General features: G+C 43.6%; 1 long non-coding RNA gene and 1 other non-coding gene across 2 annotated transcripts in view; one reads left to right on the forward strand and one right to left on the reverse strand.

The window, feature by feature from the left end:
- Window positions 1–26,965, forward strand: part of LOC133097431 (uncharacterized) — a 53,548-nt gene that overhangs the window by 17,430 nt on the left and 9,153 nt on the right. The gene's annotated exons all lie outside the window — the stretch shown is intronic.
- Window positions 9,240–9,312, reverse strand: TRNAA-UGC (transfer RNA alanine (anticodon UGC)). Its single transcript has one exon. It is a non-coding gene; the product is annotated as a tRNA-Ala (tRNA).

Below are 26,965 nucleotides of genomic sequence, written 5' to 3' on the forward strand. Positions count from 1 at the left end.
CAGCTCAGTGGTTGCTTCGGTGGAAGGACTGACCCTAGAGCTTTCTAGTCTGACATTTTGCATGCTGTCATTCCTGTATTTAATTTCTAACATTTTAAATCTTTCATCCATTTGGAATTTTAAAAAATTTATTTATTTATTTATTTTTGGCTTCACTGGGTCTTCGTTGATGCGCAGGCTTTCTTTAGTTGCAGCAAGTGGGGGCTACTCTTTTTTTGTGGTGCATGGGCTTCTCATTGTGGTGGCTTCTTTTGTTGCGGAGCATGGGCTCTAGGCACGCAGGCTTCAATAGTTGTGGCCTGTGGGCTCAGTAGTTGTGGCTCGTGGGCTTTAGAGCGCAGGCTCAGTAGTTGTGGCGCACAGGCTTAGTTGCTCTGCGGCATGTGGGATCTTCCTGGACCAGGGCTTGAACCTGTGTCCCCTGCATTGGCAGGCAGATTCTTAACCACTGTGCCACCAGGGAAGCCCTCCATTTGGAATTTATGCTGGGGTGTAGTGTGTGAGGATTATCAGGTCCTGACTTAGAATCTATGTTTAAAACCAGTGTAGAACCTCAGAGTTGTGATCACCAGGTTAGGACTGGAAAATCCATCTGGTTCCCAGAGTGCTAAACCCAGCGTGCCCCTCACCCCCAGGCTCACCCCAGCTTTATGGAAATGGGAGACCATAGGGAGATATAGAGAGGACAGATTGGGAGGGATGCAGTCAGGACAGCATGGTCCAGGTACAAGATAGTGATATAAAGATTGTGCTCATAATAGGGGTGTTGCTGTTGGGGAAGGATGGGATGCAGAGGGGATGGGGATTGGAGATGGGGATATTGTTGGGATGGGGATGAGGATGTGGTATGGGCCTTCCCAAGGCCCACAGAACAGAGGGGCTGGAATCTGAGTGAATTAGAAGAGAGATAATTGAGATCTTGAGTCTGCGGTTTTACAACAGGCTGAGACCTTAAGCAGGGCAGGGAGTGCCCCGGTTGGCAAGAGGCTGGCATTCCTGGAACAGGACCGGGAAAAAACAAGGAGATAAGATTTCTTGCATCTTTTACCTGGTCTTATGACAAATCCTGGCATGAGAAAGCTTTTAATTCCCATCTCTAAAATCTCCCCTTCCTCACCTGCCCTACCTTTTGTGTAAGTGGCTAAATAAGTAGTGAGCAGCCTATCTCTGAAGAGTTCCCAGAGAGGTGGGATAGCATGGGCTTGGGGGGACATGTATATGATTCCAGAGTCATATCATATTAGATTGTTTACACTGTTTCCAAACTCGGCTGCACTTTAGAATCACTCAAGGAGCTTATTAAAAATACAGAATTAGAGGCACCACCCCAGACCATCTTAAACAGAATCTCAGAATAGGGCCAAAGGATCTGTATTTTTACCAAGCTGTATATATTTATCTGTATTTTTACCAAGCTGTCCAGGTACTTCCAAGAATTTGGTAGGGTGGGGCTGGGAGAGCCACCTGGGCCTATTTGGCTCCCCATCCCAAATTCCAGATGGGCACAGAGCCAGTGGAAGGGAACAAAGGTGGTCTGGGGGAAGAGGAAGCTGGGATGATGTACCCCCAGTCTTCCTGAGGGGAGGACTTTCTGCCCTGGCACAGCTTGTGGAAAGAGGGAGAACATGACAGGGAAGAGTTGGGGACTGTGAAGTTTCCTCTTCTAAAATCTTAGGTTCCCTCTCTCTCCCAGGACATACTGCCCCATTCCCCTTGTTTATGCCATCGTGAGGGCCTCTTGTTTGTTAGATGGTGTCCACAGCCCCTTTAGGTCCCATCCTCAACTGCCTTTCCTCAATTTGGTAAGCTCTTCCTAGGGTCTACCCTAAGTCCCTACCTCTGAACTTGAGCCTGTAGTGGTAGGCCGGCCTCAGGGAGATGTTCCATACTGGAGGTATTGGGACCTCCTTACTTGCTCCTGGGGCTTAGAACCTAAGTTAGGGGCCCTAAAGGAAGGGAAGGAAAGAGTGGGGACTTTGCCAGAGGTAGATACCTGGCTGGACATAAAGTCAGGGCTGGAAATAGCTACTCTCAGAGCAGGAAGATGACAGGAAATCCCTGCCATACACTAGGGTGCAAGTGTCTGAGCCTGTGGGGTGGAGGTGGGGGCATGAGAGGGAGGCACCAAGAGAACCTGGAAGGAAGTGGAGCTTAGATGTAGATGCAGTCCCCAGGAAAGGACCTGAGATGGTGAGAGGAGTTATTATCCTCATCCTTCTCTGGGGCCCCAGGTCTGTCATCCAGCCATTCCTCTGCCCTCGGTTGCTGGCTTGGGCTCATCTCACCTCACAGTCCCACCCGAACCCTAAGTTTGGTGTAGGGGTCTGGAGCTTGCAGCCCTGAACCAAGGCCCTCTCTTGGTCCTCGGGCCAGCCTGGATGTAGACGGTAAGGAAGCGGACGCAGAGACTCGGATGGCTACACATCTGACATGTGAGTATCCACCTAAGTGTTCCAGTCTGTTGGGTGAAGGCTTTGGCTTGGTGTAAACTCTCGAGAGAGCCTGGGTAGTGTTTGACAGTCTCTGCGGTGGCCGAGGTACAGAGGAATGCTACACCGGAGGTCCTGGTGCCGAGGGCGAGAGGTGAGGGAGGTGCACGTGGCTCACTTCAGCTTTACCTCTGCTGATGAGCGCAGAGTGAACACACCCTAACGCCAGATTGAGACCCTGGAGCCGGGGAGAGGAGGTGTGCTAATCCACCCCTACTCACCCCCAGTGTCGGCAGACCCACTACCTCTTTAGGACGGGCACCTGGGCCAGGCTCTGGGGTAGAGGTCCTAGGTGCGGGTGTTGCAGGAGTCTGGAATTGCCCACATTGGGAAGAGGCCACATTCCCTTCAGCTCCAGGCCCCAGGCCCATTTGTTCCTGCCTGGTGGGGCTTTCAGGGCAACAGATGCTCCCAGCTTGGTAAGCAGGAGCCGGGGAGGGGTATGACAGGAATTTCAGCTCAGAAGCTGGGCTAGAACAGGACTTGGGGTGAGCTGGGCTCCTGTACGCTTATATGTCTAACAAGGGTCAAAGGGCCTGGGTGCCTTGGTGCTCCTGGGTTCCCAGCTGAGCACTGAGCCCGCCAGGGACAAGCTGCCCTGATGACTGTGCAGCTGTTACTGAGGGAGCTACTGCTTCCTGGACTGCAGATGACCCATTACCTTCATAAGTGTGTGATATTTGTGTGCCCAGTGTAGTTGCAGACATTACTCAATGTGTGGCTACCTAGGGACAGGGTTAGAGTTAGCACTATGCTTGGAACAGCACTGACATAGTGGGTACCGATTGGAGGTAGGTAGTGGTAAGCATAGGGCTGGAATCACGGTGATGTTAAAGTAGGATTTGGAATTGCGTTTATGGTTCCTGTTGATAAGAGCTAGTGCATTTTGTAGATCTCACCAGTAGCTGGAGAATCTGCTTATCTACATGGTGAGAATTGAAAGGTTCTATGAAAATCTGCTTTCTTCTCTAGCACTCTGAAGTGTGGGTGGAGTAGGGGTGTCCATCTGGCACCATTTCCCTGTTAAAAACGAAATGACAGGCCCAAAATGGAGTCAATTGTGCGAAAAGGGAGACTTAATACCTGACCTTATTGCAGTTACAACCTTCTCCAAGAATGTAATCCAAACTGATCAGTGTGGAAATTTCTGGTCCGCACCAGTGAGGTAATCCTTTCCATCCCCCAAAGGAAGATGAGGTAACCTGGCACGTAGATCTCCTTCATCCCCTATAGATAGATTACCTAACCCTGAAATAATCTTTTTTTATTTTTGACTTCCTTGTCATACTCTTAAAAACCTCTCTTTTTCGATAGCCTTTTAGAGCTCCCCTCTACTTGCTAAACGGGATGCTGCCCAATTCATGAATTGTTCAATAAATCTAACTCGATCTTTAAAAAAAAAAAAAAAAGAGGTAGTGCATCTTAGATTAGGATTGTGTTAGGGTTGGAGTAGGGTACTATTTGAGTTTAAAATTGGGGTCAAAATGGGTCAAGGAGATAAATTTTGTGTTGGGGGTCAGTTTTAATCTTCTAAGATAGTCTGGAGAGGGACTTAACCTTATGCATATTTGTGATATTGATCTGGCTTAGTTGAGAAGTTTTGGACATTTTCTGGCCCTCTGCACTTGAGAGTTATAAATGGCTATATGATCCCTGAAGCTACGATCCGACTAGAGGGAAGTAGGCATCTAGCTCCTGGGGAGAGGGAACATCGCAGTTTTCTATCCTGAACTTACCTGGCCATGTAAACATTTTTTGGGTAATACCCACCAGCATTACCTTTATGAGGTACAGTTATTCTGAGGGTCTCACTTGAAGGACTGGTTTTAGAGTTGTTTGTGAATGGGGTTGGAGTTGAGGTTAGGGTTAGGGTTGAAAGGCATGGACTGTAGTTCAAGTTTGGGGTAGAGCGACACATGTGGCCATGCCCTGTATCAAGGGCTCCTTCCTGAGGAGTCAGGAGCTGGTTCTTCACAGTTTCCTGAGGGGGATTTTGACAGAGTAGGTCTGTCTGGTTTACTCTTCCTTTAGATTCTGTTTCTGCTGCATCAGAGAGACCGAGGGTCAGGAGCCTGCAGTAAACTGGGGACGCTCCCGGGGGTAGGGATGGGAGTGTAGGTGAAGGATGGGGCTGCTGAAGAGGGCAGGGGACTCACTTGCTGACCGTGACATTCCTTTAAAAGCACACAGCCAAGTTGTTGAGACCAGGGTATGCACGTGGATCCAAGACTGTCCTTATTAAAGGACAGGCAGTGGGACAGAAATTACAAACCAGAGTTTAGAGGTGGATAAACAGGCCTGGCCTGAGGTGGCCTGGAGTTTTATCGGGGAGAAAGGCTGGGAAGGATGGATTGGGAATGCATTTGTGTTTGTGGGCCTGCAAGATGGGCTGTGTCTGTCCCCATGTGTGTGGTGCCAGAGTCTGCTGGGGCGTGTCTGACTCAGGGTATTCATGAGTCTATGTAGGTGTGTTTCCTGAACGTCTCTGAGTTAGCTTCTGAGTGGCACTGTTGACTTTATGTCCTCCTGTGTCTGTGTGGCTAGGTGTCTGTATGCATGTGTCTTTGAGTGTGTGTGAGACTCTGCTCTGGCCTCTCACTTTCCCCTGACCCTCTCCCCTGATGCGCCCCAGCTGCCAGCACTATTTACTGCAAGAGATTGGCTTCCTTTCCCTTCCCACTGTCTGGATTCCCATGTGTCCGGCTGCCTGCCCAGGGCCCTGCCCCTGAGGCCTCTGTGTGGGGCTTGACCTTGGGAATGATACACTCTGGAAAGCCCCCAATATGCTCTTTGCCTGGCTGTGGACCCAGAGAAGTTACAGTGGAGGAGGGGGACAAGGCGGGAAAGGGGGGGCAGTTGGCAGCATGCACCCCTCCTTCTGGAAACAGAGATCTCCTTCAGGCCCCCTCTTTCCTCCCCATGCTCTCGTCCAGATCAAGTATTCAGGGTCCTGGCCTCACTGTCTCTGCGCATGGGAATGGACAGTCCTCTACAAGCCCCGTTAGGCATCTGGCCCTCTGCGTCCCCCAGCACCTCACATGCCTGCCTTGTGCTCGTTCCTCACATCCCCACCCACACTCAAGGCTGTCCTCCCTTATTTCCTGTCCCTGCCGTAGACACAGGAGCCATTCTTGTCCTTCACTGTGTGAGAGCCCAGGCCTGTGCCATGGGGCAGCTGGAGCAGCGGGCTTTGGATGAATGGTGAAGAGCAGAGGCTCAGTCCCGTCTCACAGGTGCAGGAAGCAGCTTCTCCTTGGGGTTTAGTCCTGTGCCCATCCTGTGTTTGTTGCGCTCCCTGCATGGGCTGCAGTGAGGAGGTGCAAAAACAAAGCAGCCATGGTCCCTGTTTGCTGGGACTTAGTGTGCAACAAGAGAAGTGATTTTGTGGAGAAGCCATTCTCCCGCACTGCAGGCACTCATTTGCCTGAAATGCTCTCTGTAGAATTCTGAAATGCTCTCTGCAGAGACCAAGAGAAGGGCTCCAGAAGGTCAGAGCCATTCGCCACGCCAGTATGGTATCTCAGAGGGCAGAGGCGAACTCCAAAGTTCCCAAGCAAGCATTGCTATATCCCTAGCATCTACCAGCAATTCTGGAGTAGTGAATACTTGATTTTGTGCCCTGCTGTGAGAGTTTTCATTCTGATTTTACTTCTTGAGCCGAGGGGGAGCTGGAAGGTGGGGCTTGTGCTAGGGTTATAGGATGGGATGAGCAAGGCTTCATCCCTCTACAATATCGTGCATGAATCATAGGCTCTGACCCTGTCTTCTCTCAGCTCTTGATTTTGCTGAGAACTGAGAATCCTGAAGGTCTTGGTTCCAGCTCATCTCTCTGCCCCTAGCCCTTTGTTGCAAAACTTGGTCAGCAGCAAAAGCCAATGCTGGCATGTGGCAGGTAGGATACACGGGAAGGACCCACCCCACCTAAGCCAGGATGTGTGCACATTAACCTCAGTTTCCCACGTGACGCTGCTGTGACCCTTCTGAGTCAATTCCCTTCATTCCGGGCCTCCCTCTCCTCTCCTTGCTCTGTGGCTCTCTGCCCAGCTCCCAGCAGGCACGGAGGATGTGCCTGCCACAAGACCTCCTATGATCTTTGGGGATGCTTTAGGAAAACACTGGAGGGTGTGGCTCAGCAGGCCTGGGCCTTGTGCCTCCTCACCTTGGGGGCCACCGCAGGGCCTGGCTCCCATCTGTTAGGCACAGAATCACCCTTCAGAGGAGGGACACAGTCATGCTTCTTCCCATCCTGGCTTTTCTGCATCCTGCTAGCAGGACACATTGTGCTAAGTGCTGGGTCCTATCAGAGGAAGAGTCCTGCCCCCACCTCCTGGTTTGATGGTCTGTTGAGCCATCCTGGATTTCCTTAGGAATCAGTGAGGCAGGGGCATCCCACAGTCCCCCATACCACACCATGAGGAAGCTACAGCACTTCCTGTCCTTACTGCAGCTTTTGGCTCCTCTGTGGTAGGTCAGAAGGTGGAAATGCAGAGGTGCCACCTTCTGAGAGAAATGAGGTGTCCAAAACAGAGGTCCCTTCCATCCACTCAGGGCAGCCTCTTTGTCTTTCTGCTTCCCAGTTCTCTCCTCCTACCCTCAGACATCCCCAGTCTCTGGATGGACACTAGGATGCTACATCTGCCCTCTTTCTCAGTCTCAAGCCCCATCCTCTTCCTGCTCTGTGCATGTAGAGCTTTTTCTGACATCTCTCCCCCTATATTCCAAGAACACCTGCTTCACACATGTGATCACCAACTTCAACTATTTTTTTTTTGCCCACCTGGGCTCACATGCTGCTACTGACTTCTTAGGCCCTAAAAATACCTCTTGCCATGGTAACTTCCAGCATTCCTCTTCATCTCTGGCTTTGGCTCTCTGTATCAGCCCCTCCCCCCAGCCACGATCCTTCACAGTTCCTCATTCACCCCTTTAGGTATTTGCCGTGTTCTCTTAATTGTAGGGAAACCGTTTTTTTCACGATACACAAAGTCCCTCCTCATTACTGTCACCTTCTCTGTACTTAGCACCAGCAAAGAGTCTGCAATTTTAGCCAAGGCCAACCCCTGAACCTGTGGACTCACTCCTATTCTGTTACTTCTGCACCATGACATTGCTCTAGCAGTTCCCCCTTTCTCTCCTGCATCATCAGTTTATTCCTCTTGACTGGATCTTTTCCATCAACATCCAACATGCTATATCTCCTACCTTTAAAAAGCCCTCTTGATGCTATCTCCTCATTTTTCTGCACCTCTGTGGAATAAAACTCCCTAAAGCAGTTGATTACACTTGCTATCACCAGTTGCTCTTCCTCTCTGTCTTGGATCCACTCCAGTTATGCCTTTACCTCCATCTCTGACCTTAGTCTATTCTTCTCAAGGCTATGAATGATCTCTGTGTTGTTAAATCTAATGATCAACTCTGAGTCCTCATCTTACTTGGCGGATTGGCAACTTCTCATGCAGTTGATCACTTTCTTCTTGAAACACCTTCCTCTCTTGGCTTCCAGTATGCCACACTCTCCTGGTTTTCCTCCTACCTCACTGGCTACTACTTCTCAGTCTCTGCTTATTGGTTCCCACTTTTTTCTCCAATTTCTTTTTTTTTTTTTTAATTTATTCATTTATTCATCCGTGGCTGTGTTGGGTCTTCGCTTCCGTGCAAGGGCCCTCTCCAGTTGCGGCAAGCGGGGACCACTCTTCATCGCGGTGCACGGGCCTCTCACCATCGCGGCCTCTCCCGTTGTGGAGCACAGGCTCCAGACGCCCAGGCTCAGCAATTGTGGCTCACGGGCCCAGCTGCTCCGCGGCATGTGGGATCCTCCCAGACCAGGGCTCGAACCCGTGTCCCCTGAATTGGCAGGCAGATTCTCAACCACTGTGCCACCAGGGAAGCCCTCTCCAATTTCTTAATGTTGGGGTGTCCCAAAGCCTGGTCCTAGATCTGTTCTTCATTTGCAGTCATTGCCTTGGTGATCTTATCCAGTCTCATGGTTTTACATCTCCATTTATCTATCTATCTATCTTATTCTTATTCTCCTCCCCCTCCCCTCCCCCTCATTTTTCCCCTCCCCTCCCTCACCCCTTCCTCCATTTCTTCATCATCATCATCATCATCATCATTATGTAATCTATCTTTCTATCTAATCATCTACAGCCAGGACCTTCCCTGAGGACCATCAAGCTTCCTTGTTGAGAAAAGATTGTTGGAAGTATGGTCTCAGGCAGAAGCTGGGAGATTAGTCATGATACTACTGCAGTAATCATAGCAGCAGAGAGAGTGAGAAGTGGTCATGTTCTGAATTCATTTCATAAGGTAGAGACAACAGGATGGATTGGATGTGGGTGGTTAGGAAAAAAATGTGAAGGATGACACCAATGTTTTTGTTCAGAACAACTGGAAAGATGGAGTTGCTATTAACTGATGTTGTGAATACTGTGACTGGAGCATGTATGTGTAATTAGATGATGGTTGGAAGCAGGGAATCAGGAGTTCACTGTTCTATAGAGGTGAATTTTGGACATTCACATATTTATGTTGATTAGACAATTTGGGTAGGTGAGACTGTCTGTCACATCAAATCATGAACTCTATGGTGTAAGTCCTGTGTCTTTGTTGTGTTTACTGTAGTACCTTGCATATAGTAAGTAAGCAAATATTTTAATTGAATATAAGACACTTCTCAAGGTTTTTTTTTTTTTAAGTTTTTTTCTTCCAGATTTTTTTGGCCACGCCGAGCGGCTTGTGGAATCTTAGTTCCCTGACCAAGGATTGAACCTGTGCCCTCTGCAGTGCAAGTGCAGAGTCCTAACCACTGGACCGCCAGGGAATTCCCCTTTCTTCCAGTTTTGAGATATAATTGACATTTGGCACTGTATAAGTTTAAGGTGTACAGCATAATCAAGGTTCTTTTTATTGTGACCCTTCTGGGGTCCTCATCAGCTGAATACCCCAGTAATCCTGTGGCAGTATTCCCTATTCCATAGCACTCATCATACGAATGTAATGATTTGTCTGCCTCCCCAGCCCCGACTTTGGATTCAAGTACTATTAAGGTATTATTATGCATCAGCCGCTATCCTAAGCCCTGGGGATATAACACACTGTTGTATTACTCAGGCAAGAATGAGATACCTACGGATGAGAAACCTAACAAGCAGAGGCAGTAAACACAGGAAAAAGGGGGCAAAATTGAGATATATCGAGATTAGAACACAGTGACTGACTTCATGTTTGGGCTGAGCAAAAACATGGATTTATAGTTACACCAATCCCTGACATTGGGAAACAGATTTGTTGGGTGGAGGGTGAGTGTTTAGAAATTTTGAATTAATTTGCATTGCCTTTGGACAATAAGGCTCAACTCACTGCTTTTCGTCACACAATGGACAACAGACTAAAACTCAGTTTATTCCTCTCCATCCTCTAAAAGCACTTGGGTATCGGGTTGGCTTCCTGGCTCAACTTCTTTTGAGTACATAGCAAACCAGCCTTTTCTCTTATCATGCCTTCTTCAGGAACATGTCAGCTTCTTTTTAAAAAAATATTTATTTATTTATTTTGGCTGTGCTGGATCTTAGTCGCGGCACATGGGATCTTCGTGGCAGCATGTGGGTTTCTTAGTTGTGGCATGCAGACTTCTTAGTTGCGGCATGCAGACTCTTACTTGCAGCATGGGGGATCTACTTCCCCGACCAGGGATTGAACCTAGGCCCCCTGCATTGGAAGCGCGGAGTCTTACCCACTGGACCACCAGGGAAGCCCCAGGAACATGTCAGCTTCTATCTCAGGGACTCAGACCCCCATCTACATGGTCTTCCTCTCTGCTTCTGTCCCTGCCTACCCTTGGGGGTGGGGGACAAGCCCCTCTCCATGTCCTACTGTGATCTTCATTCCAGGTGTCATTCATTCCATGCAGCTGTTAGGCAGTGGAAGTGGGATATAGGCAAGAGAGCTACAGCAGCCTCCTAGGTGAGTTCTCCAGAAAGATCTAACCAATAACCAACAGGGAACAGAAAGGGGAGATTCTACCATTTGCTTTTGACGTTAGTCATATTAGCTATATGCTGTTGGTATACACAAAGCACCTCCTCAAGGTTGGAAAACTGGCACTCCCCTCCAGATTGTGGGCATATATAGAAGTCATCAGTGAATTTTGCCTGTGGGATTCCTGGCCACTCCTTCTTGACAGTACTATCCTCATGTCCACATTGCTCCTCTGGGCCCAAGGATGCCACAGTAGACATTCTCTTTTGGGGCTTAGGCCGCAGCCTGGTATTCAGTATTTCTAAACTGTAGAAAAGGAGATCCTTTTGGGAATTCTGTGTTCTGGGGATTAAAGGGTGTACACAACATCTCTTGAGAGTCCATCCCCATTCTCTAGAGATCTAGAGAAGAAGGGTATAATATATGACAAGCTCCTGTCTGAGGGCTGTCCCAGGAACTGGCCCCCCTGAAGACAGAACCAGAGGAGGTAATGTCAGCAGGGTCCAGGGGGCTGCCCTTGAAAGGGTGTAGCTGTAAAGAGAATATGAAAATGATGACAATTATTCACTTAATTATCCATCCTCCTGACTGTAAAACTTGTCTTGTGGCTGAGTGCAAACCCATGTAGAGTCTTTTATGAACTATGCACTAGTGAAATTCTGAATTCCAGGGCCACTGTGAGCCTAGCACAGAGCAGAACTAGGAAACTCCTCTCTCCTGAAATATCTGATCCCCCTCTGCCCTGGCAACGCTCTCAACCAGTGCTCCAGGCTCCACTGTCTGGCTCCCTCTCAGCCACTATCCTTCTCCCCAACCCTGCCCCAGGCCAAGCAGAGAAATGATCACAGGCCAGGCTGGGAGTTGGGAGACTGCAAAGAGCGAGAGATCACCTTCTCATGACAGAGAGCAGCTCCCACGGCTTCTCAGCTTCTTCCCGGGAAAGTCTCCTAGCTGAGAAACCAGGAGACAGCGTTACATGGAGCAGGAGTGGATCCGGGGACATCCTATAGGAAGCTGAAGGCCTCTGAATGAGAGGAGACCGCAAACTCCAACAGTTAGTGCTGTAAGGCACATCTGTGTACCACTTAACCAGGTATGATGTGCTTTCCTGGACCTGCTCTCATTTGATCTTCACAACTACACTGTGAGTGAGGCAGGATCATTAGATGCCCATTTCATGGTAACAAGACTGAAAGATGAAGTGACTTCCACAGGGAAGTGGAAACTAGTAAACATAAAACTAGTAAATGACACAATTAAGGACTTCTTCCCTGCTTCCTCACTCTTCATTCCCAGGGGTAAGGTAGAGAATTTTGGAACATTCCCAGACTCTGATTTCCCACCCAAAACAGTTTTCTGGCAGATTTTGTCACCTTGGAGAACTGAAGCCTTCAGTGGTTAGAGCACCTGGCTCCTGGCACCAGGGGTCATCGAGGGACAGGGTTCATGGGAATCTCACCTACAGTGGAGGGGAGTCAGAGCAGAGACTGGGACTTTACCTCTTGATGCTGCATCTCCAGCCCTTTGTCTGACTTTTCGGTGACGCTTAAAGATCAAAGAGAGTGTGAAGCTGGGACACGATTTTCTTTTTCATGTCTAAAGTGAAACAAAGGAAATACACATTTCCCAGTCCCTTTCTATATATCTGTCTGTATGTTATACACTCTCCTATATTGCCTTCCTGTACTCCACCCTTTCACCTGAATATTTCATTTTTCTATTTATTGTGTGCTTACTTCAGGGCTCTCCACATTCCATACCTCCCGTCCCCTTTCCCAGGACAATATTTTCAGGGGGTTTAGTGTGATACAGGAGGAATAATGGAACTGATTAAATGGTTAGTGGTCCTCAGCCAAGGAGTTTTGCTTACTAAGTCCACCAATCAGAAAAATCCCCCATTTTGGGAGGTCAGAAGAGATCCAGTGAGGTAGATTCCATTTTATCTAGGACTCAACCCAAGTCAGATAGAGAGATTCTTGATTTTTCAATTAGAATACACTGCAGGGATGGCCTGGCAAAGAATTATTTCTAGGCTCTGAGAAAGAGAATTACTATAAAGAGTAATTGAATGTATCTTATCTGAGGCTTGATTAGTTCAGCCATGGTCATAGTGTTTCCCTACCCGGCAGCAGCTCCTTTTAGGTTCCAGTGTTAATCCATGGTAACTCTTTTTCATTTGCCAGATAATTAGGATAATACTGAAGATGGAGCCATAGGTATATAAGGGATACCCCAAATCCCACAGAACAGAAGTCAGGCTCAGCATGGTCTAAACCTCATTAGCATGAGGAGACCAACCATCCCTATATGTAGGCATTCAGGGTCCTGGTGCCTAATGACTCCCAATGCTATGCCTTGTGGCCTCCGCCTCACAGATGACAGAACCAGGCCACCAGACTGCATCACAAAGCCCTCCTGTTTCACAAGGCAGGTGTGGTGTCAAAGACCTTTACCTGTCTAGGGAAGCTCACTGGTGATTCACTCTGTAGATGAGGGTGTCTGGTTGTCTGTAAGGACTGAAGGTGCCGCTCACAGGCAGTGTCTGTGCTCCCACTTTGTCTTCATTCTCCACACCCTCCACCAGCCTGACAGCTCGGCTCTTCCTTTGCAACAGTTGTCTGGTCACCCACCCCCCGAAAACTGAGGAAGAGTGGCTGGGACAGAGGAACCTCTATAAACTCCTCCACCTGTACTGGAAATATATGTGCGAAGCACACATGAGTTTAGGGACGGCAGAGTCTGGTATGGCTTGGGAACGGAGAACTTTGATGTTACAGGCAGTGGGTGATGGGAAACCAGAGGTGCATGAAGGGGACCATAGCTGATGTGGCAGGGAAAGGCCAAGGTGGCAACATCTTTAAATTTAAATATGTGGCGGAAGGGAAGCCTCTATTCTGTGTGGTGGGAAGAGAATGTAAACACTGCCTTCAATGGAGGCACATGAATCTGGTTCACTTCTGGAGGACTGTCCAAAGTTTTGTGTTCCAAAGCACCTCTACCCATGTGACAGCATTCCGCCTGCTCAGGAAGATGACTTCCTACAGAGATGAGTGGCCACTTCCATCTAAGGATCACATGTATCTACTCTGGATATATGCTGTTTACCTGAGGAGTTTGTTTGTTTTTTAACCTGGATTTTGCTAACTTTTAGGAATGACAGGTGTTTTCCAACCAGCCCCAGGATCCATCACTCCTACACCTTGACTACTGATTTAGACATTATGTTACCTGCTTGGCTGTCTGTGGATATCGTGATATGACTCCAATATCTCAAAATTTCTGAATTTCCTTGAGAGTCTTTCCCTGGTAAAAGTGGTCTCCCAGCCAAAAAATTCTTGGCCTCAATATCTCTGAAGTTACTACTTGGTCCTTCCTCCAGCATCTAGTCCTCCACCCATCTGACATGGTGAGCCATCAGTCTGTGCTCAGTCCTAAGCTGGGCAGTGTCAAGGGTACAAAGATATTTTAGTCATGTTGCCTTCCTACTTTCAAGACACCTCACTATCTGGTTTCCAAAAGAAGACTAATCCACACAAAGTAAGAGCCAGCAATGTAGAACAAATGGAATCATTTATTCAGTTGTGAGGCCCAGGTCACAAACATCCCATTCTTGAGGGGAAAAAGCATCGGTGGATGGTCAGAGAAGGCTCCTGGGTAGAGTGACATTGGAGTTGAATGTTTAAGTGCAGGCTGTGGGTGAAAGGAGTGTGTGTAGGAGAGAAACTTACCAGCAGATGCATGGGCCATGGAGTTCATTTGGCAGTAAGAAATGCAATCTACCTCTAGCAGAGGTGCAGGTGGGTGGACTGGATTGGATTGAGGGGAAAGGTTGGAGGAGCAGGGATGAGGTCTTTTGATGGAGGCATTTATTTTATTTCAATTACTAAAAGTAATTGTTTTTTTTAAAGTAGGCACACATATGCATGGTACAAAATTCCAAAGGCAGAAGAAGGTATGTAGTATGTCTCTTTCTTACCCTTGTCTGCCCTTTTCCTTCCCTGTGTATCTTTCAGAATTGATTTGGCATAGGAGGCATAAATAAAGTGATATATTTTTCTTCACAAATGGAAACATATTACAGACACTTCTTATCCTGTTTTATTTAATAATATGAATATATCTTGTGTATATAATTTTCTTTGATGGCTGTACAGTCTTCTTTGATAGAGCTACAACACAATTTATCTTCAATGTCACATTCAGTTATTTAGTTATATGTAAATTTAGTTAATTACAGTTTTTTTGCTCTGAATAATCTGACACGAACCTCATATATATGTCATTGTACATAAGTATGAATATATATGTAGGAGAAATTCCTAAGACTTGAACTGATGGATAAAGAGGTTTGAGTATTTTAAATGTTGATATTGCCTAATTGCCCCACCAGTTGTATGGATTTGTACCCTCACCAAAACTGCCTAAGGGTGCCTCTCTTCCCATACATGTCACATTTTTTATCCTTGTCAACCTGAGAAGTGATAAATGTATCTTGTATATTTACAGATTTATTTTAAGGTAGGCTAGGCACCTTTTTGTATGTTTATTTCCTTTTTTGTTAATTATCTGTTCCTATTTTTGCCAATAGATTATTGATCTTTACTTATTGATTTACAACTACTTGTTAATATTATGAAAATTAGCTCTTTGCATATGCATTGCAAATATTTTTTTAATTGAAGTATAGTTGATTTACAGTGTGTCGTAGTTTCTGGTATACAGCAAAGTGATTCAATTTTACATATATATATTTTCAGATTCTTTTCTATTATAGTTTATTACAAGATATTGAATGTAGTTCCCTGTGCTATACAGTAGGACCTTGTTGTCTATCTATTTTATATATAGTAGTTTGTATCTGCTAATCCCAAACTCCTAGTTTATCCCTGCCTCCCTTTTCCCCTTTGGTAACCACAAGTTTATTTTCTATGTCTGTGAGTCTGTTTCTGTTTTGTAAATAAGTTCATTTGTATCATTTTTTTTTCAGATTTCACATATAAGTCAGGGGTCCCCAACCCCCAGCCTGTTAGGAACCAGGCCGCACAGAAGGAGGTGAGTGGCAGGCAAGTGAGCGAAGCTTCACCTGTCACGCCCCATCACTCCCCATCGCTCGCATTACCACCTGAACCCTCCCCCCCACCCCCACCCCCGGGCTGTGGAAACACTGTCTGCCACAAAACTGGTCCCTGGTGCCAAAAAGGCTGGGGGCTGCTGATATAAGTGATATCATATGGTATTTGTCATTCTCTGTCTGACATACTTCGTATGATAATGTCTAGGTGCAACCATGTTGCTGCAAATGGCATTATTTCACTCTTTTTTAATGGCTGAGTAATATTCCATTTTGTGTGTGTGTGTGTGTGTGTGTGTGTGTATGTGTGTGTATACCACATCTTCTTTTCTTTTTTTTGAATTTTTGAATTTTATTTTATTTATTTTTTTATACAACAAGCTCTTATTAGTCATCAATTTTATACACATCAGTGTATACATGTCAATCCCAATCACCCAGTTCATCACACCCCCACCCCCACCCCCCACAGCTTTCCCCGCTTGGTGTCCATACGTTTGTTCTCTACATCTGTGTCTCAATTTCTGCCCTGCAAACTGGTTCATCTGTACCATTTTTCTAGGTTCCACATATATGCGTTAATATACGATATTTGTTTTTCTCTTTCTGACTTACTTCACTCTGTATGACAGTCTCTAGATCCATCCACATCTCAACAAATGACCCAATTTCGTTCCTTTTTATGGCTGAGTAATATTCCATTGTATATATGTACCACATCTTCTTTATCCATTCGTCTGTCGATGGGCATTTAGGTTGCTTCCATGTCTTGGCTACTGTAAATAGTGCTGCAATGAACGTTGGGGTGCATGTGTCTTTTTGAATTATGGTTTTCTCTGGGTATATGCCCAGTAGTGGGATTGCTGGATCATATGGTAATTCTATTTTTAGTTTTTTAAGGAACCTCCATACTGTTCTCCATAGTGGCTGTATCAATTTACATTCCCACCAACAGTGCAAGAGGGTTCCCTTTTCTCCACACCCTCTCCAGCATTTATTGTTTGTAGATTTTCTGATGATGCCCATTCTAACTGGTGTGAGGTGATACCTCATTGTGGTTTTGATTTGCATTTCTCTAATAATTAGTGATGTTGAGCAGCTTTTCATGTGCTTCTTGGCCATCTGTGTATCTTCTTTGGAGAAATGTCTATTTGGGACTTCTGCCCATTTTTGGATTGGGTTTGTTTTTTTAATATTGAGCTGCATGAGCTGTTTATATATTTTAGAGATTAATCCTTTGTCTGTTGATTTGTTTGCAAATACTTTCTCCCATTCTGAGGGTTGTCTTTTCATCTTGTTTATGGTTTCCTTTGCTGTGCAAAAGCTTTAAAGTTTCATTAGGTCCCATGTGTTTCTTTTTGTTTTTATTTCCATTACTCTAGGAGGTGGATCAAAAAAGATCTTGCTGTGATTTATGTCAAAGAGTGTTTTTCCTATGTTTTCCTCTAAGAGTTTTATAGTGTCCAGTCTTACATTTAGGTCTCTAATCCATTTTGAGTTTATTTTTGTGTATGGTGTTAGGGAGTGTTCTAATTTCATTCTTTTACATGTAGCTGTCCAGTTTTCCCAGCACCACTTATTGAAGAGGCTGTCTTTTCTCCATTGTATATCCTTGCCTCCTTTGTCATAGATTAGTTGACCATAGGTGCGTGGGTTTATCTCTGGGCTTTCTATCTTGTTCCATTGATCTATGTTTCTGTTTTTGTGCCAGTACCATATTGTCTTGATTACTGTAGCTTTATAGTATAGTCCGAAGTCAGGGAGTCTGATTCCTCCAGCTCTGTTTTTTTCTGTCAGGACTGCTTTGGCTATTTGGGGTCTTTTGTGTCTCCATACAAATTTTAAGATTTTTTGTTCTAGTTCCGTAAAAAATGCCATTGGTAATTTGATAGGGATTGCATTGAATCTGTAGATTGCTTTGGGTAATATAGTCATTTTCACAATATTGATTCTTCCAATCCAAGAACACGGTATATCTCTCCATCTGTTGGTATCATCTTTAATTTCTTTCATCAGTGTCTTTTAATTTTCTGCATACAGGTCTTTTGTCTCCCTAGGTAGGTTTATTCCTAGGTATTTTATTCGTTTTGTTGCAGTGGTAAATGGGAGTGTTTCCTTAATTTCTCTTTCAGATTTTTCATCATTAGTGTATAGGAATGCAAGAGATTTCTGTGCATTAATTTTGTATCCTGCTACTTTACCAAATTCACTGATTAGCTCTAGTAGTTTTCTGGTGGCATCTTTAGGATTCTCTATGTATAGTATCATGTCATCTGCAAACAGTGACAGTTTTACTTCTTCTTTTCCCATTTGTATTCCTTTTATTTCTTTTTCTTCTCTGATTGCCATGGCTAGAACTTCCAAAACTTGAATATGAGTGGTGAGAGTGGACATCCTTGTCTTGTTCCTGATCTTAGAGGAAGTGCTTTCAGTTTTTCACCATTGAGAATGATGTTTGCTGTGGGTTTGTCGTATATGGCCTTTATTACGTTGAGGTAGGTTCCCTCTATGCCCACTTTCTGGAGAGTTTTTATCATAAATGGGTGTTGAATTTTGTCAAAAGCTTTTCCTGCATCTATTGAGATGATCATATTGTTTTTATTCTTTAATTTGTTAATATGGTGTATCACATTGATTGATTTGCATATATTGAAGAATCCTTGCATCCTTGGGATAAATCCCACTTGATCATGGTGTATGATCCTTTTAATGTGTTGTTGGATTCTGTTTGCTACTATTTTGTTGAGGATTTTTGCATCTATTTTCATCAGTGATATTGGTCTGTAATTTTCTTTTTTTGTAGTACCTTTGTCTGGTTTTGGTATCAGGGTGATGGTGGCCTCATAGAATGAGTTTGGGAGTGTTCCTTCCTCTGCAATTTTTTGGAAGAGTTTGAGAAGGATGGGTGTTAGCTCTTTTCTAAATGTTTGATAGAATTCACCTGTGAAGCCATCTGGTCCTGGACTTTTGTTTGTTGGAAGACTTTTTTTTTTTTTTTTTTTTTTTTTTTTTAATAATGAAACTCTCTAGGAGTTAAGCCAGCATTTTTTTTTTTTTTTTTTTTTTAAATTAATTTATTTATTTATATTTATTTTATTTATTTATTTATTTTTTGGCTGTGTTGGGTCTTCGTTTCTGTGCGAGGGCTTTCTCTAGTTGCGGCAAGCGGGGCCACTCTTCATTGCGGTGCGCGGGCCTCTCACTATCGCGGCCTCTCTTGTTGTGGGGCACAGGCTCCAGACGCGCAGGCTCAGTAGTTGTGGCTCACGGGCCCAGTCGCTCCGCGGCATGTGGGATCTTCCCAGACCAGGGTGCGAACCCGCGTCCCCTGCATTGGCAGGCAGACTCTCAACCACTGCGCCACCAGGGAAGCCTGTTGGAAGATTTTTAATCACAGTTTCAATTTCATTACTTGTGATTGGTCTGTTCATATTTTCTGTTTCTTCCTGGTTCAGTCTTGGAAGGTTATACCTTTCTAAGAATTTGTCCATTTCCTCCAGGTTGTCCATTTTATTGGCATAGAGTTGCTTGTAGTAGTCTCTTAGGATGCTTTGTATTTCTGCAGTGTTTGTTGTAACTTCTCCTTTTTCATTTCTAATTTTATTGATTTGAGTCCTCTCCCTCTTTTTCTTGATGAGTCTGGCTAATGGTTTATCAATTTTGTTTATCTTCTCAAAGAACCAGCTTTTAGTTTTATTGTCTTTGCTATTGTTTTCTTTGTTTCTATTTCATTTATTTCTGCTCTGATCTTTATGATTTCTTTCCTTCTGCTAACTTTGGGTTTTGTTTGTTCTTCCTTCTCTAGTTCCTTCAGGTGTAAGTTTAGATTGTTTATTTGAGATTTTTCTTGTTTCTTGAGGTAGGCTTGTATAGCTATAAACTTCCCTCTTAGAAGTGCTTTTGCTGCATCCCATAGGTTTTGGATCGTCGTGTTTTCATTGTCATTTGTCTCTAGGTATTTTTTGATTTCCTCTGATTTCTTCAGTGATCTCTTGGTTATTTAGTAATGTATTGTTTAGCCTCCATGTGTTTGTGTTTTTTACGTTTTTTTCCCCCTGTAATTGATTTCTAATCTCATAGCATTGTGGTCAGAAAAGATGCTTGATATGATTTGAATTTTCTTAAATTTACTGAGGCTTGATTTGTGACCCAAGATGTGATCTATCCTGGAGAATGTTCCGTGCACACTTGAGAAGAAAGTGTAATCTGCTGTTTCTGGATGGAATGTCCTATAAATATCAATTAAATCTATGTGCTATTGTGTCATTTAAAGCTTCTGTTTCCTTATTTATTTTCATTTTGGATGATCTGTCCATTGGCATAAGTGAGGTGTTAAAGTCCCCCACTACTATTGTGTTACTGTCGATTTCCTCTTTTATGGCTGTTAGCAGTTGCCTTATGTATTGAGGTGCTCCTATGTTGGGTGCATATATATTTATAATTGTTATAGCTTCTTCTTGGATTGATCCCTTGATCATTATGTAGTGTCCTTCCTTGTCTCTTGTAACATTCTTTATTTTAAAGTCTATTTTATCTGATATGAGTATTGCTACTCCAGCTTTCTTTTCATTTCCATTTGCATGGAATATCTTTTTCCATCCCCTCACTTTCAGTCTGAATGTGTCCCTAGGTCTGAAGTGGGTCTCTTGTAGGCAGCATATATGTGGGTCTTGTTTTTGTATCCATTCAGTGAGCCTGTGTCTTTTGGTGGGAGCATTTAGTCCATTCACGTTTAAGGTAAGTATCGATATGTATGTTCCTATTACCATTTTTTAATAGTTTTGGGTTTTTTTTGTAGGTCCTTTTCTTCTCTTGTGTTTCCCACTTAGAGAAGTTCCTTTAGCATTTGTTGTAGAGCTGGTTTGGTGGTGCTGAGTTCTCTTAGCTTTTGCTTGTCTGTAAAGCTTTTGATTTCTCCATCGAATCTGAATGAGATCCTTGCTGGGTAGAGTAATCTTGGTTGTAGGTTCTTCCCTTTCATCACTTTAAGTATATCATGCCACTCCCTTCTGGCCTGTAGAGTTTCTGCTGAGAAATCAGCTGTTAACCTTATGGGAGTTCCCTTGTATGTTATTTGTCGTTTTTCCCTTGCTGCTTTTAATAATTTTTCTTTGTCTTTGATTTTTGCCAATTTGATTACTATGTGTCTCGGCGTGTTTCTCCTTGGGTTTATCCTGTATGGGACTCTCTGCGCTTACTGGACTTGGGTGGCTATTTCCTTTCCCATGTTAGGGAAGTTTTCGACTATAATCTCTTCAAATATTTTCTCTGGTCCTTTCTCTCTCTCTTCTCCTTCTGGGACCCCTATAATGCGAATGTTGTTGCATTTAATGTTGTCCCAGAGGTCTCTTAGGCTGTCTTCATTTCTTTTCATTCTTTTTTCTTTATTCTGTTCCACAGCAGTGAATTCCACCATTCTGTCTTCCAGGTCACTTATCCGTTCTTCTGTTTCAGTTATTCTGCTATTGATTCCTTCTAGTGTATTTTACATTTCAGTTATTGTATTGTTCATCTCTGTTTGTTTGTTCTTTAATTCTTCTAGGTTTTTGTTAAACATTAAACATTTCTTGCATCTTCTCGATCTTTGCCTCCATTCTTTTTCCGAGGTCCTGGATCATCTTCACTATCATTATTCTGAAGGCTTTTTCTGGAAGGTTGCCTCTCTTCCTTCATTTAGTTGTTTTTCTGGGGTTTTATCTTGTTCCTTCATCTGGTACATAGCCCTCTGCCATTTCATCTTGTCTATCTTTCTGTGAACGTGGTTTTTGTTCCACAGGCTGCAGGATTGTAGTTCTTCTTGCTTCTGCTGTCTGCCCTCTGGTGGATGAGGCTATCTACGAGGTGTGTGCAAGTTTCCTGATGGGAGGGACTGGTGGTGGGTAGAGCTGACTGTTGCTCTGGTGGGCGGAGAGTAAAACTTTAATCCGCTTGACTTCTGATGGGTGGGGCTGGGTTACCTCCCTGTTGGTTGTTTGGCCTGAGGCAACCCAACACTGGAGCCTACCTGGGCTAATGGCGGACTTTGGGAGGCCTCACGCCAAGGAGTACTTCCCAGAACTTCTGCTGCCAGTGTCCTTGTCCCCACGGTGAGCCACAGCCACCCCCTGCCTCTGCAGGAGACCCTCCAACACTAGCAGGTAGGTCTGGTTCAGTCTCCCCTGGGGTCACTGCTCCTTCCCCTGGGTCCTGATGCGCACACTACTTTGTGTGTGCCCTCCAAGAGTGGAGTCTCTGTTTCCCCCAGTTCTGTCAAAGTCTTGCAATCAAATCCCAGTAGTCTTCAAAGTCTGATTCTCTAGGAATTCCTCCTCCCGTTGCAGGACCCCCAGGTTGGGAAGCCTGACATGGGGCTCAGAACCTTCACTCCAGTGGGTGGACTTCTGTGGTATAACTGTTCTCCAGTCTGTGAGTCACCCACCCAGCAGTTATGGGATTTGATTTTACTGTGATTGCACCCCTCTTACCATCTCATTGTGGCTTCTCCTTTGTCTTTGGATGTGGGGTATCTTTTTTGGTGAGTTCCAGTGTCTTCCTGTCAATGACTGTCCAGCAGCTAGTTGTGATTCTGGCGTTCTCACAAGAGGGAGTGAGAGCACGTCCTTCTACTCCGCATCTTGGTTCCAAAACTACCACATCTTCTTTATCCATTCATGTGTTGAAGGACATTTAGGTTGCTTCCATGTCTTGGCTATTGCAAACGGTACTGCTATGAACATTGGGGTGCATGCATCTTTTTGAATAAGAGATTTTCGGATATATGCCCAGGAGTGGGATTGCTAGATCATATGGTATCTCTGCTTTTAGTTTTTTAAGGAACCTCCATAATGTTCTCCATAGTGGCTGCACCAATGTACATTCCCACTAACAGTGTGGAAGGGTTCCCTCTTACACACCCTCTCCAGCATTTATTATTTGTAGACTTTTTGATGATGGCCAATTCTGACCGGTGTGAGATGATACCTTATTGTAGTTTTGATTTGCATTTCTCTAATAATTAGCGATGTTGAGCATGTGCCTGCTGGCCATCTGTATGTCCTCTTTGGAGAAATGTCTATTTAGGTCTTCTGCCCATTTTTTGATAGGTTGTTTGTTTTTTTGGTATTCAGCTGTATGGGCTGTTTGTATATTTTGGAGATTAAGCCCTTGGCAGTCGCATTGTTAGCAAACATATTCTCCCAGTCTGTAGGTTGTCTTTTTGTTTTGTTTATGGTTTCCTTGCTGTGCAAAAGCTTATAAGTTTGATTAGGTCCCATTTGTTTATTTTTGCTTTTATTTCTTTTGCCTTGGGAGACTGACTTAAGAAAACATTCCTTATGTCAGAGAATGTTTTGCCTATGTTCTCTTCTAGAAGTTTTATGGTGTCATGTCTTATATTTAAGTCTTTAAGCCATTTTGAGTTTATTTTTGTGTATGGTGTGAGGGAGTGTTCTAACTTCATTGATTTACATGCTGCTGTCCAGCTTTCCCAGTTCCACTTGCTGAAGAGACTATCTTTTCCCTATGGTATATTCTTTCCTCCTTTGTTGAAGATTAATTGACCGTAGGTGTGTGGGTTTATTTCTGGGCTCTCTGTTCTGTTCCATTGATCCATATATCTGTTTTTGTGCCAATACCAAGCTGTTTTGATTACTCTAGCTTTGTAGTATTGTCTGAAGTCTGGGAGGGTTATGCCTCCAGATTTGTTCTTTTTGCTCAGGATTGCTTTGACAATTCTGGGTCTTTTGTGGTTCCATATAAATTTTAGGATTATTTGTTCTAATTCTGTGAAAAATGTCATGGGTAACTTGATAGGGATCACATTAAATCTGTAGATTGCTTTGGGTAGTATGGCCACTTTAACAATATTAATTCTTCCAATCCAAGAGCATGGGCTATCTTTCCATTTCTTTGAATCATCTTCAGTTTCCTTTATCAGTGTTTTATAGTTCTCAGCATATAAGTCTTTCACCTCCTTGGTCAAGTTTATTCCTAAGTATTTTATTTTTTTGATGCAATTTTATTTTATTTTATTTATTTATTTATTTATTTATTTATTTATTTATTTGGTGGCTTGTGGGATCTCAGTTCTCTGACCAGGGATTGAACCTGGGCCATGGCAGTGAAAGCCTGGAATCCCAACCACTAGGCCATCAGGGAACTCCCTGATGCAATTTTAAAAAGGATTGTTTTTTATTTTCCCTTTCTGATATTTCATTGTTAGTGTAAAGAAATGCAACAGATTTCTGTATGTTAATCTTGTATCCTGCTACCTTGCTGAATTTATTTATCAGTTCTGGTAGTTTTTGTGTGGAGTCTTTAGGGTTTCCTATATATAGTATCATCGTTTAATTTTTATTTATTTTTATTGGAGTATAGTTGCTTTCCAATATTGTGTTAGTTTATACTGTACAGCAAAGTGAATCAGCTATACGTATACATATATCCCCTCTTTTTTGTATTTCCTTCTCATTTAGGTCACCACAGAGCATCGAGTAGAGTTCCCTGTGCTATACAGTAGGTTCTCATTAGTTATCTATTTTATACATAGTATCAATAGTGTATCATCTGCATATAATGACAATTTTACCTCTTCCCTTCCAATTTGGATACCTTTTATTTCTTTTTCTTATCTGATTGCTGTGGCTAGGACTTCCAATACTATGTTGAACAAAAATGATGAGAGTGGGCATCCTCGTCTTGTTCCAGATTTCAGCGGGAAGGCTTTCAGCTTTTCACTGTTGAGTATTGTGTTGGCTGTGGGTTTGTCATCAATAGCTTTTATTATGTTGAGATATGTTCCCTCTATATCCACTTTGGTAAGAGTTTTTATCAGGAATGGATGTTAAATTTTATTAAATGCTTTTTCTGCATTTATTGAGATGATCATGTGGTTTTTGTCTTTTCTTCTGTTGATATGGTGTATCACATTGATTGATTTGTATGTTGAACCATCCTTGTGACCCTGGGATGAATCCAAGTTCATCATGGTGTATGATCCTCTTTAAGTGTTGTTGGATTCGGTTTGCTAATATTTTGTTGAGGATTTTTGCATCTATATTCATCAAAGATATTGGCCTGTAATTTTCTTTTTTGGTAGTGTCTTTGTTTGGCTTTCGTATCAGGGTGATGGTGGCTTCATAGAATGACTTTGGGAGTGTTCCCTCCTCTTCAGTCTTTTGGAAGAGTTTGAGAAGAACTGGTACAAGTTCTTGTAGAAACTACATTTTCTACAAGAATGTAGAAAACTACATTTTCTTATGCCCCTCCCCAACATTTTATGATTTTGATGCTCTCTTTTACATCTTCATGCTGCTCATTATGGTTATAATCACTTCCACAAAAAATTTTTTTGATTAAAAAAAAATCTGTGCACTGGTTTATTTAAGTGATTTACTGTCTTTTTTTAAAATTAATTTTATTGGCATATAGTTGCTTTTCAATGTTGTGCTACTTTCAGGTGTACAGCGTAGTGATTCAGCTATACATATATATATATTCATTCTTTTTCAGATTCTTTCCCCATATAGGTTATTATGGAATATTGAGTAGAGTTCCCTGTGCTATACAGTTAGGTCCTTGTTGGTTATCTATTTTATATATAGTAATGTGTATATGTTAATCTCAAGCTCCTAACTAACAACCCCCCACACACAGCATTTCCCCTTTGGTAATCATAAGTTTGTTTTCGAAATCTGTGAGTCTGTTTCTGTTTTGGAAATAATTTATATCATTTTTAAAAAATGAGACTCCACGTATGAGTGATATCGTATCATATTTGTCTTTCTCTGTCTTACTTCACTTAGTATGATAATCTCTAGGTCCATCCATGTTGATGCAAATGGCATTATTTAGTTCTATTTTATGGCTGAGTAGTATTCCACTGTATATATTGCCACATCTTCTTTTAAGTGATTTTTTTTTCCTATTGTGATTTTCTCTTTCTTATAGATTCTTGCTTCTTTTCTATTTAGAGAAGACCTTTCAATATTTCTTTTAGGATAGGTTTAGTATTGCTGTATTCTTTTAGTTTTTGCTTGTCTGAAAAATTCTTTATCTCTCCTTCTATTCTAAATGATAATCTTGCTGGGTAGAGTATACTAGGTTGCAGGTTTTTCTCTTTCAGGACTTTGAATATATCTTGCCACTCCCTTCTGGCCTGAAATGTTTCTGTAGAGAAATCAGCCAATAGACTTATGGGGGTTCCCTTGTGATTAACACTTTGCTTTTCTCTTGCTGCCTTTAGAATCCTCTCTTTAACTTTTGCCATTTTTATTATAATACATCTTGGTGTAGGTGTATTTGGGTTCATCTTGTTTGGGACCCTCTGTGTTTCCTGTACCTGGGTATCTGTTTCCTTCTTTAGATTTGGGAAGTTTTCAGCCATAATTTCTTCAAATGTATTTTTGATCCATTTTTCTCTTCCTTCTCCTTCTGGGATCCCTATCATGTGTAGATTGGCTTGCTGTATATCATCCCTTAAGTCTCATATATTGCTTTCATTTAAAAAATAATTGTCTTTCTATTTGCTGTTTTGATTGGGTGATTTCTATTAATCTGTCTTCCAGATCACCTACTCGTTCTTCTGCACTATTTAGTTTGCTATTTATTGCCTTTAGCTGGGTTTTCATCTCGGCAAGTGAGTTTGCTAATTTTGATTGGCTCATCTTTGTAGTTTCTAATTCCTTGTTACAGTCATCTGCATTTCTATCGATAGACTTTCTTAATTCCTTCAGTATTTTTATTACCTCCTTTTTGAACTCGGGGTCTAATAGACTGGAGAGGTTTGTTTCATTGTTTGTTCTTTCAGGGGAATTCTCTTGATCTTTTAATTGGGAGTGGTTCCTCTGCTTCTTCATTTTACTTACATTTCTCTGACTCTATGAATTTAGGAGAAACAGTTATCTACTGTGGTAAGGGCTGTCTTTATGTGGGAGTATCCCTGTGTAGCCTGCATGAGTCTAATGTTTTTGGTGTGAGGGCTATTTTTAGTATGGATGCCTTCCACAGCTTTCCTCAGTGTGTGCTGGCTGTTATCCCCTTGATAGGGGGTGTGACTGGTATTGTGGTGAACCACAGCCTGCACCAGATGTTGAATGGGGCCTCCTCTTTGCTCGGTGGTTGTCACATCCCTGTCGGGGGCAGGGTCTGCTCCCCAGCTGTGGGAGTAGAAGCCCCCAGATCTGGTTCCAAGCTGCAGTATGAGGTAGGTGGGACTGGAGCGCTCCCACTGGGAGAGGAGCCACTGAGTATTCCTCTGCAGGAGCTGTCCACTAGGAAGTGCACTCTGTGGTGTCGCCTGTCACTTGTTTTGTGTGCTCACAAAGTACACTGTTGTTGGCACTGTCCTTGGCCCCACCTTGAATGCTGGCAATCTGCCTGGATGTCCCTCAGGCGCTGTGCTCACAAAGCTGCCGGTGCAGATCCGCTGACGTCCAGCACCTAGATC

Source organism: Eubalaena glacialis, chromosome 9 (assembly GCF_028564815.1).
Source record: "Eubalaena glacialis isolate mEubGla1 chromosome 9, mEubGla1.1.hap2.+ XY, whole genome shotgun sequence".
Classification (NCBI taxonomy): Eukaryota; Metazoa; Chordata; class Mammalia; order Artiodactyla; family Balaenidae; genus Eubalaena; species Eubalaena glacialis.